A 12,205-nucleotide genomic window follows, 5' to 3' on the forward strand; every position below is an offset into this window, starting at 1 on the left:
TTATTTTGCTGGACTTTGAACACTATGCAATTTTCTCCTTCTAAACAAGAGTAAAGTGCCTGTGTTCCCCCTATATTTCTAAATTGGCTTATACCTGATTGGCACAATTAATTCTTCTATAAGGCTATAGTATATGGTACAGCAAAACACCCCTGGTATGGAAAGTTAGGAGCCACTTCTGAAGTGCAGCACCTATTGTGCCATCCACTACAGTGGCAAGGAAAACATGGCTTCTGGCCTACTCTGTGTATCCTGAGAGCAACAGCTTGAACGCTCTTGCACAGAGCTGCTAAAATCATCTTTTTAATTGGAAAACCTTTAAAAAGAAGAAGCCAAACAAGAGGACTAATTTCCATTATCCATCTGCACATTAAGTGACATCACTGGATTTCCCATCATCCATCTGCATAGGAATTTACATCACTCCTCCCCACTCCCAGGACCTAGTTATTTATGGCAGCAGCACTGACTCACCACTGGTGTGTTTCTGGTGCATCAAATGCAAGCCCATCTGCACCTGTCATGCGCCTGAACCATGCCCAGCTCCGTGAACTCTGGTTCTTTCCCTCCCATCGCTAACCCCTTGCAACCCTCTGTGCCTTCAACCAAAAATACTGTTTCGTATGCTGCTGCCTCGCCATACCCCTTTGGTATCGCTTCACCATACCACACAGCACCGACAGAGAATTCTCCTGTGCTTCCTTAAAGTTTTCATGCACTTATCCACACCCAACACTTCTCCAGCAGCTTCAGGCAGGGTAAAGGTAACTCAAAAAGTTACATTTCAAATATATTTAATAATTATCCAACTTCACTGTTGATTGAGTGTTTATTACCTAAGTAAAGGGATCTATTCATGTTGCCAGACACCTCCTGTACCATATTTTCACAACCTTGGAAAACAGGAAACAGTGTTATTATTAAAATGATACCAAAATGACAAAAATCCAATGATGGGATCTGGCGATATTAATTTTTAAAGATTAAATGTAAAAAATGTGGTTTCTAATGCTTAAAACAATAAAGCACCAACCAGGAACATTTGGTTGCGCCTGACTAGGACAGAGTCAAGTTTCAGACCGACTACAATGGAGCACGGGACAAATACGATGCTGTGGTTGAAGCCGTTCAAAACTTTACCTTTTCACATAGACACTTTTTTGGTTCTTTTTCTCTTGACGCCGAGCGTGTCTCCTCGGCAGGCCAAGATGCAGTTCGACAATGGTGGTTTGCTTCAGTGTGAGGCCTCGCTGAACTCCTGGTGGTCTTGGTTCCCAGTGTCGATGACGAAGAGCTCTGGAGCCTCAGCAGGGCGGACCTGAATTTCAGGCCGGGTCTCGGTTCGATGTTTCCGGTTTGACTCTCGACAATGGGTTGGTCAACTTATTGAGCTTTTACACAAAAATTCTCCAAATTATTCCAAACTTCTGGATTTTCTTCTTGAAGGTCTTTTTGGGGTCTTGAAGTGCCCACAACACTAGTTAAGGTTCCAGAAGTTCTAAGTTGCTCCTTGGAGAGTTGGGACTACAATTCCCACAATGCACCTAGTCAAATCCTTAATAGTCCACTGGATGCTGGTCAGCTGGGTTCATCTTGGTGGACTTGATGCAGGTGACTTCTTGAAGCTCTTTTGTATCTGTTGCTTTAAGGGAGTCCACTCCTTAAACTTTTAAGCAAGCCAAAGTCCTCTTTTGTGAAGCATGGAGTGTGCAGCAGGTGCAGTCTTTATGAGTGCAGTCCTTCTTGGTGCAGACCAGGGGCTCAGCAGGGCAGTCCTTCTTCTTCTTCTTGTTTCCAGGCAGGGATCTGTGTTGCTGGGCAGCTCTCCAATATTTATCCAGGTTCCTGGGCTGACAAGAAGGGGGTACACCTGGCCAATGTTTTGCAGGATGCCACCCTCTGTGATGACCACTCCTCCTTAAGCAATGCATTTTCTTGTCCCAAAAAGTACTATTTCACAAAAATCAAAATGGAGAAAATCTCTCCCTGAGGTTCAGGTCTGATTAACCCAGCCCACAGGTGTGGCTAACGTTTCCCCACACTTTCCTTCCAGCCCCTCTCCTAATTCAATTACAGCGGTTCCCACCTGGCTGGGTGTGGAGGAAGTGGCGGTGGACCTGCTTCCTGTCCTCACTTTCTCCCTTTGAAGACCAGTTTGGCTACCCAGACCCTTTTCGGTCCTGGCATCTGTTGCTGCAGATCTCCTCCCACCAGATGTCTCCTTTGTCTCAGTCCAGGCCACTTCACGCCTCATTAAGGCAGTTTGGCTCAGCCTGTCAAAGGCTGGCCAATCAGAAGAGGCTGCTACAGGCCTGAATTCAGTAACTGTAGGAAAGCAGTTCTATAACTTATTTCCTATAATAGTTGTTGTATTTATTACAACTATTAATTTGACACTTTGAATTATTATTACTTTGGCTCACTCCTATCAAAAGATAAACATTATTAAAGTTAAATAAAGCTTTCCAATGTTAGCCTATCGAACTAATTTACTACAATGGGGAAAACGAAATTGGCTGTTTTTCGCTCACAGGGCATTAACATCTTTTATAATCTCCCAGCTTATTTTAACATGACACCCTACCCTTGGGGCACCTAGTGCAGACCTTAGGAGTGACTTATGTCAAAATAAGATAGTTTAAAACTCTGGAAGTACTCTTAATTCCAAATTCATATTTGGACATAGTTTTTTTTCAAAAGCAGCCTGCAAGGCAGGACGTACTTTTAAAATGACAGCAAGTACCACAGCCGTGCACACTTAAGTGTATTAGATCTACTGGGCCTCTAAAACCTACATGCCCTACAATATATTAGGGTCTCAACTCTGTCATCCTAAACACTATTGACAAGGCAGTCCCTATGAAACTCCAAACCCACCCGCCTAAATCCACCCCCTCTAATTGGTATTCCCCCGCCTTGCGGGCGGAAAAGACCCAATGCAAGAAGCTAGAGCGGATTTGGCAACTTTCTCACAATGAGCAAAACAAAGTGAGTTACAAGACTGCTCTGACTAAAAATGCTCGTAAACTCCACATCTAACTTCAATTGGATGAAGCCGGAAACAATTCTAGGACTCTCTTTCAAATCCTTAAATCTTTTACAAATCCTAGAGCCTGTGATACTGTAGAATCCCCATCGCAATCTCTGTGTGATAACATAGCCTCCTTTTTTATTAAAAAAATTGAAAACATTTATCAGAAAATTATCTCATCCAATGCTTTCTCCCCCCCCTCCATAGCGGACCATACTAGCCATCAAAACTTTCCCTCGCAATTACACAGTTTTCCGCCTCTCGCCGTTACAGAAGTCATATCTCTTCTTAAATGTATTAAATCAGGCTCCCACCTTGATATTATCCCTGCCAAAATATCTTCTAGACTCTCGACTCAACTCGCAATACCCATCTGCTCTATCCTTAACAGCTCCTTGAGCTCAGGTAGACTTCCTTCGGAATGGAAAAATGCTCAAATAATCCCCATACGCAAAAACCTCAAGATTCAGACTTCTGAGTTGACCAACTATCGTCCCATATCCCTGCTTCCCCTACAGAGTAAGCTTATTGAGAGACACATTAATAAACATCTGTCTGCTTTCATCGAATCCGCTCACCTACTAGATGTCTCCCGGTCGGGCTTCCGGGCCAAACACAGTACCGAATCAGCTCTAGTGGAGGTGACTGATAACATTAGGATGGCGCTAGACAATGGTCAGGCAGCACTTTTGGTGCTGCTTGACCTTTCAGCAGCATTTGACACCATCTCACATCAGATCCTGCTAGAGAGACTACAAGACATAGGCGTTCAGGGACTTGCATTGAAATGGATGACTGACTTTCTAACTGATAGAACCCAGACCGTCACCTTGGGCCCCTTTAGATCTGCCCCTTCCCATGTCACGAAGGGGGTCCCCCCAGGGCTCATGTTTGAGGCCCACTCTTTTCAACATTTATGTGATCCCCCTGGCTAAACTCATGAGGAACCTAGGGTTCAATCTCATATCATATGCAGATGATACCCAGCTCCTTTTCACCTTTGACAAGAACAGACCAGACATTCAACTCATCTTCTCCAAGGGCATGATGGCCATCGTTTCCTGGATGCAAAATAATGTCCTCCAATTAAACACCGAAAAATCTGAAATCATGCTGTTGGGAGGAGCTGCCATATGCTGGTCACCTAGCTGGTGGCCCGAGGAGTTGGGTAAAGCCCCGTAGCCCAAGGAAGTGGTCAAGAACCTAGGTATCAGAATCGATCAGAAGCTCACTCTAGATACTCACGCCAACACCACTGCTGGCACCTGCTATTATATTTTAGGTCTACTCAGAAGGATCTTTCCTCTACTACCCCCTTCCACAAAAAAAACACTGATGCAAGCCCTGATACTAAGTAGAATAGACTACTGTAACGCTCTGCTTCTATCAGCCAATGAAGCCTCCCTTAACAAGCTACAAGTTGTGCAGAACACGGCTGCCCGCGTGGTTGCGGGTGCCCCTTCTAGAACCCCCTCTATTCCCCTTCTCAAAAAACTCCACTAGCTCCCGGTAAGAAAGCGAGTGAATTTCAAGATAGGCTGCACTGTCTTCAAGGCCTTAAACGACCTAGGTCCGTCCTATCTCGCTAGTAAGCTAACTAAGTACACCCCCTCACGTTCTCTGAGATCAGGATCTAAACGTCTACTATGCACCCCTAGAATCAAAAAGACATGCAGTGGTGGCAAAGCTTTCACCCACCTTGCCCCCGCTTTTTGGAATGGACTGCCTCTCCAACTTCGCGACTGTGCGACCTTCTGGCAGTTCAGAAAACTTCTTAAAACACACCTCTTCTAGCACTTGATCTGACTGTTTAGGACTACCGTCCAAGCGCAGAGATACCCCATTGGGGTGATTCATCTCTATATAAACCAATAAACTAAATTAATTGTCAGTACCAATTGTAATTACACCTAATTACCATATACCTTTTAAACAGCGCACTGACCCAGGGTCTGGTTAGCAGAGCCCAGAGTACAATCAGAGTCAGTAACCAGCAGTATCAGTAAAAAAATGGGAGTGATCAGAGCACATAGGATGACTTTTTTACTCACCCTCCCTTAGACAAAAGATGATGGGTAACTAACCTACACCCTGGTAGTCCTCATCAGCTAAGTGGAAAAACCTGGAAATTCTATGTGCATTGGCATGGGCAGTCCCAGGTCTATGTTCCACTGTAAAGTACATCCCCTGCAGGAAACTGTAGGAAACTGAACCACCTCAACAGTTTAGGTTTAGGATTCTACCCCTTCATCTGCATGAGTAATCTGGGAGGTCTGTGGTCAGTTTGAACACGTGAGTGCCAAACAGGTACGGTCTCAGTTTCTTCAGCACCAGACCACAGCAAAGACTTTCCTCTCAATGGCACTCTATCTTTTTCTCCGGGGAGTAGTCACCTACTAAAGAAGGTAACTGACAATTCTTGAGCCTCTTCATTTTCTTGTGTCATCACTGCTCCAAGCCAAAATTCCTTTGTGTAGTCTGGGACCTGTAACACAGGTGCTGAACACATATAGCCTCCTTCTGAGTGTCAAGGACCTTTTGACAGCCTGTGGTCCAAATGACCTTTTTGGGCTGTTTCTTGGAGGTGAGTTCTGTCAGGGGAGTCACAGTTGTTCCATAATTCTGAACAAACCTTCTTTAATACGCAGTGAGGCCAAGAAAGGCCCTGACCTGTTTCTGGGTTTCAGAAGCCTCCCAATCTACAATTGTCTGAATTGTTGGATAGAGAGGTTGAACATGGCCTCCACCTTCAAGGTGGCCCAAATGCACCACTGAACTCTGTCTTATCTGACATTTGCTTGCCTTAATAGTCAGGCACGCCTGCTGCAGGGCCTGAAGCACTTCCTTCAGGTGGGCCAGGTGCTCCTCCTTGGTGGCGCTGAATATAGCTATCCTTGACTTAGGGCAATCTGCTGGCAAGCTGAGGTCAAATCAAAGGTACTTTGCAGTCCGCTACCTATCAATGAGCTCATCAGCTCTAGATATAGGGTGATAATCTTGGTGACTGCATTCAAACCTCTGTAGTCCACAAAGAACCTTAACTCTCTCTTTTCCCTTTGGGGATTAGGTTTGGTTACCAGTATCACTGGGCTCTCCCATGGACCGTCAGAGGGCTCAATTACCCACAACTCCAGCATCTTAGCTACTTCAGCTTTGATGCTGGCTCTGACTTGGTCAGACAACTTGTAAACTCCAGTGTCAACATTATGTACTCACCAAGTGGTGGAACCCGGGGTCAAGGAGAACAGCCCAGCACACTGCTCCAGCACTTGCTTGCAGTTTTTGTGTTGCTGGTCTGTCAATTTGGGAGAGAGTACAACTCCCTCCAATGACCCATCTTGGACAATGCTGGAGAGGAGGTCTAGCAGTGACTCAGTCCCCTCCTCCCCTCTTTCATCAGTGACCATCAGCATGGTCACATCTGCTCTGTCTTGGTGGGGCTTCAATCTGTTTAAATGCAGGACCCTGTGGGGATTCCTTGGGGTGCCAATGTCCACCAAGTAGGTGACCTCACCATTCTTTTCTAAGATTGGATAGGGCCCAGTCCACTTGTCATGAAGGGCTCTGGGAGCCAAAGGCTCTAACACATTCACCACTTGTCCTAGATGGTATTCAGGTATAGTAGCCCTCTTGCAATAGCAAAGCTTCATGAGCTCTTGGATGCCCTCCAGATTGCTGGTTGCTTTGCTCATGTACTTTGCCATGCAAGATCTCAGGCCTATTACATAGTCTAGCACATTTTGTTTGGCTTCCTTGAGAGGCTTGTCCCAAGACTCTCTCACCAAACACATTGGCCCTCTTATAGGGTGCCCAAACAGTAATTCAAAGGGGCTAAAACTAATTCCTTTCTGTTGCACCTCCCTATATGCAAACAGCAGTCATGGGAGGAAAACATCCCATCTGTTCCTGAGATTATCAGACAAACCCATGATCATGCCCTTCAGGGTCTTTTCGAATCTTTCTACCAGACCATTTGTCTGGGGATGATATGGGGTGGTGAACTTGTAGGTAACACCACGTTCATCCTGCATCACTTTCAGATAGGCAGACAAAGTTTGTGCCCCTATCTGAGACCACCTCCTTTGGGAAACCCACTATGGTGAACACACCAAGTAGAGCCCTATCCACTGTGGGAACAGTGATTGTCCTGAAGGGTATTGCCTCTGGATGTCTGTTTGCAGGATCCACTACCACCAAGTTATACCTTTTGCCTGACGCACTTGGTGGGTCTAGGGAACCAATATTGTAAATCCCCACCCTTTAATACAGTCTCCCAACCACTGGTAGTGGTATCAAGGGGCGCCTTTGACTCGTCCACTTTTGTGCCACTGGCTTGGCAGGTTGCACAGGAGGTACAGAACTCCTTTATTTTGGCAGACATGTTGGGCCAATAGAAATGGTTAACCAACCTATTCCATGCCTTACTATGACCCAAATGTACTGCCAAGGGGATGTTATGGCTCAAAGTGAAGAGGAATGCTCTATACTTCAGGGGGACCATCAATCTCATGGTTGCTCCTTATTTCAGGCCTCTGACCTCAGTATAGATAACTCCATCCTCCCAGTAGGCTTTGTGGAATCCACTGACACCACCCTGCTCTTGCATGGAGGTAGTCTGCCTCAGGCTCTCAAGAGTAGGGCACTCTTTTTGTCCCTGGCATACACCTCTCTGGAGGGTCCATTAGCTCCTTGCAATTATACCAAGTCAGACAGATCTTGCTTGGGTGGAATACCTACCTCAGAGGTCAGATACTCCCCCTCAGGGTTAGATTCCTCCTGCACCTCTGGAGTTCTTTGGGATTGCTCACCAGAACCAATGCCATTCCTCTTGTTCTTGGAGGCTTGGCTCATTGTTCCAGGGTACAAGTGTCCAGCATTTCCCTTCTGAGCCTGGTCACAGCACGTACCCACTCACGGAGATCCAGCATCTACACATGGACCTTCCTCTTCACTCCTGACCAGTCAGAAGCTTCAAGATGATTTCCTAGTAGACACTATACTGGTAGTGCAGGAGACACAACTATTTCCTTAGGGCCTGTCACACCTCCCCCTTTCCAGGCTCGGTATGGGATAGAGCTTGGCTCTGTTGTCTGCATAAGTTACCTGGTGGTATACACAAGGTTCATCTGCTCTGGAGAAGCCAGTCAATCTATGATCATGGTCACACTGGCTTCTGTATCTCTCAGAGCCTCAAACTCAGTACCAATGATTTTAGGCCTCTGCCTATACTTCTCCATGCTGGGAGGCAAGGCTGCAAGGGCTGCAATTTCTACCCTACCCATGGAAACTAAGGTTATGTTTGTGAATCCTTTCCCCATCTCTGGGACAATTTCCACCCCCAAACCTACACTAGCAATCCTTGTTGACTGCCCACCAGTGGGGGGCTTCTTTGTGCAGACAGCATCTCCTCTTTTGCATCCTGACTGATTACAGTCATAATACCTCCTTGCCTTTGAAAGGTCAAAGAACCTACCAGCCTTGGCAGGGTCAAAGGACTTCCCCTTATACCATCTCCCCTTGAAAGAGTATTGGCTCAGGGACCCTATCCCTTGTGCAGGTATTTGTGGATCTTTAGAGGACTCTTCTGCTTTTTTTTTATCTTGGCTACCAAGGGCTTTCCTCTGGAATTGGACCTGCCCTCCTTTCTTTTGTTCACCCACCTGGTGTTTCTTGGAAACCCTGGTTCTAATCCACTGTCTCCCCAAGTTCCCTGGGACCAGACAGTTTAGAGTCAACTAGATACTGGTGTAATTTCTCAGAGGGGCAATTACTCAAAATGTGTTCCTTCATCAACAAATTATAGAGCCCCTCATAGGTATATACCCTGTTACCATGTATCCAGCCCTCTAGTGCTTTTACTGAGATGTGAAGAAAGTCCACCAAAGAGTGGGTGCTTACTAGGGGTGGGCGAAGAATTCCGCTCTGCCGGCAAAGTTTGCAAAGTTTTGCCCACTCTGCACTCCATGTGGGGAATCCCTAAGCACTCCATGAAGTAACACGGAGTGGAGTTATTTTTCTCAAGTGGCCTGCCAACGGTAAGTTGGTGAGTGCTTGCAAGAAAAAATAATGCTCTAGAGCTCCTCCTGGCGAGATTTCTCATTGCGGGCAGCGGTCGCTGCAGGTGGCTTTCCCCCATGTTGAGAAATCCCCCATTTGCATTGAGGAGGCTACCACTTGAGTAGAATGTCTACTCGAGTGGCAGAAAGCAGCAGCGCCCGCTCGCGCAATACGTAGTGCCGTTCGTGCTGATTTTACAGGACAAACTTCTGGCACTACAAAACAGTGAGGGCACCGTGATTTAACAGACTCCACCACCGGCGGAACTCCGTGGAGTGCGACTGAGTTTTTCTGGTACTTCGCAAAGTTCTTCGGAGTAAAACTCCGCAACTCAGCCCAGGCTTAGTGCTAACTTTCTGGGTGTCCCTGAACTTCATCATGTACTGCTCTGAGGTGAGACCAAACTTTCTGATCAGACACTGTTTCATGTGGGAGCAAGATTCTGCTTACTTTCCTTGTAGGGTCAGGAGCCTATCCCCCCAGCTACTGGGATTAGCTCCCACAAGAGTAAACCCCAGTATTGAAAGCTAACTCTCCTCATTCTAATGGCCCTCTCAAATGCTGTCAACCACTTGTCTATGTCGTCTACCTCCTGGTACTTGGGGACAATCCCCTTGGGCAGTCTTGTCAAACCCACCACCCCTTGACACCTCACACTTTTGAAACTGCCTCACACCACACTTTATACTTTTTAAAAAACGTTGTGTGTTCATCTATTCATAATTTTTGGGCACTTTAATTGCTTTTTGCACTAAGGACCTCACCACTTTCAGTCATGGCAGATGGTCAAGGGGCTCCCTGATCGCCTGGAGGGAACCAATCTGTGGAAAGGTGTGCAGAGCCTGTAAGAGCTCACAGCCCTTAAATGTCGGCACGGGGTGTGCCACTGGGGAACCAAAAGCAAGCCAGTCTGCATCCATCTGCGTCCGGCTGGAGCGAAGGGCCAGACACTATGCCAAAAAGAGTCACCTGCACATCTAATGAACTCAGAGACTTACACTCGGTATAACTCGAATAGGAACCCTCCATCTCACACCCCTTTCTTACCTAGGGTTACTTAATAAGAATAGCCCACTCATTGAACCTATTAAATCTGTTACCTTCCCACCAGGATCAGTATCGGGACTGTTAACACTTCTAACCAGTTCATGGTTTTATATCTCAACACTAGATCCATGGCCAAACACAAACTAGAAATATATCAATTATTGGTCCTGGATATGCCTGATATACTACTATTATCAGAAACCTAGCTAACAGAAAAATCATCTCCTAATATCCTAGCCGCTCTCCCAGAAAATTCCTTCTTACTTCATGTTAATCGATCAGCGGGACAAACAGGCATAGGTGTGGCAGCAATAATTGTGAAAAAACTGAGATTCACTGGTCTTGAGTCACTCGACATCCCAGCTGTCGAGAGCCTCCTAATAAAACTTAACTCCTCAACCTCCCCTCTGACTTGTGCTCTGATTTATGAATGTGTCCGCCTGCAATGCAACTGGTGCTCATGTAAAGCGTTCTGATACCTTTGGGTCAAGTTTGTGCTATATGAAACTCAAAAAATACCCCAGCCTTTTTCTCGGATAGAGTTGAGAGCATTGCACAGAATCTGGGTGGGCAGGATCGTTGCGGTCACTCTGTCAAGATTGGGTAATTCTTTATTGACAAGACCAAACATAATCGAAGGCAGTATCCCACCCACCTCTCCCACGCAATAAACTGAATTAACGACAGGAATGTCCTAGTGGCCGCTATTAGCAAGGTGCGCCTTCTGGACCTGCTAACTAAAGTAAAGACTGGCTCCCCTAATGGCTTATGTCCTACAAAGGTCCTAAAAGAAGTTTTCTCCCTCTTTCCGGACTCAGCCCTATCCCTCATTAATAATTCGGTGTGTCAAGGGGTGGTCCCCAACTCTTTCAAGGAGGCAGTATTGGTCCCATTACTAAAGAAAGCTGGTGACTATCCACACATATAGAAAAACTATCTCCCCATACCCTGCTACCATATTTAGCAAAGGCTTTGGAGGCACCTGTGGCCAGTTGCATATACTTCTTCTTAGAGGACACTCATTTCCTCAACCAGCACCAAGCAGGTTTCCAACATGCTCACTCTACTGAAGCGGTTATCCTATCAGTTGTAGACAACATGCGGGAAGAAGCAGGCAAGAGTAACTCTCAGGCACTGGTGCTTCTCAACCTTTCAGCAGCTTTCAACATGGTCGACCATGAACTTCTACTTGGCCATGTTGGAGCTGCAGGCCTTCAGGGCTCAGCACTTGACTGTATTGATTCTTTCCTGAAAGTCCATCTTCAGTTGGTCTGTCTACCCCTTTCAACTCCACCAATTTCCACCTTTCCTGTGGAGTGCCTCAGGAGTCCTCTCTGTCTCCCCACCTATTCAATCAGTACACACACCTTCTAGCATATTCCTGGAAAAAATGAAGGTTAAGATCTGTAGACGATATGCAATTACTCTTTGCAACCGACAACTCACTGGAATCTAAAGCTGCCTTTCAAAATACGTTGCTATTCATTCGTGACTGGATGAATAGCAATCAAATCAAGCTAAACTCTGAAAAGATGGAAACTGTCATTACCAGTACCAAGCTTGACTTGTTGAATCTCAGTTTCTGGCCAGCAGCAATGGGCACCCCTCACCCAGCTAAAGAGTTCAGTGTAAAGCCTCGGGGTACCCATTGACAATAATTTGTCCATGAAACCCCAAGTAGGGGCCATAATATTGTCTTGCTTTTTGCAGCTGTGCTAAATAAGAAAAATAGGATCATTTTTATTTTTGAAGACTTCCGTCAGGTAATCATTGCATTAGCGATTTCTAAGATAGATTACGCAAACTTCCTTTACCTGGGCCTCCTGGGGGCCTCAACAGCAGGATACAACTGGCACAAAACCAGGCAGCCAGGCTGATCCATGAAAAACCTAGGAAATACCACATCACCCCCTCAATGAGGAAATTGCGCTGGTTACCAGTTAAACAGCGCATGGTATTTCAAGACCGGCTGCATCATTTTCAAATAACTATATGGCAACTGCCCAGCTTTCATCTCTTTCTATCTCCAAAAATATACATCCACCCACAATCTAAGATCTTCACACTTGA

This window comes from Triturus cristatus, chromosome 5_1 (genome assembly GCF_964204655.1).
Source record: "Triturus cristatus chromosome 5_1, aTriCri1.1, whole genome shotgun sequence".
Taxonomy (NCBI): Eukaryota; Metazoa; Chordata; class Amphibia; order Caudata; family Salamandridae; genus Triturus; species Triturus cristatus.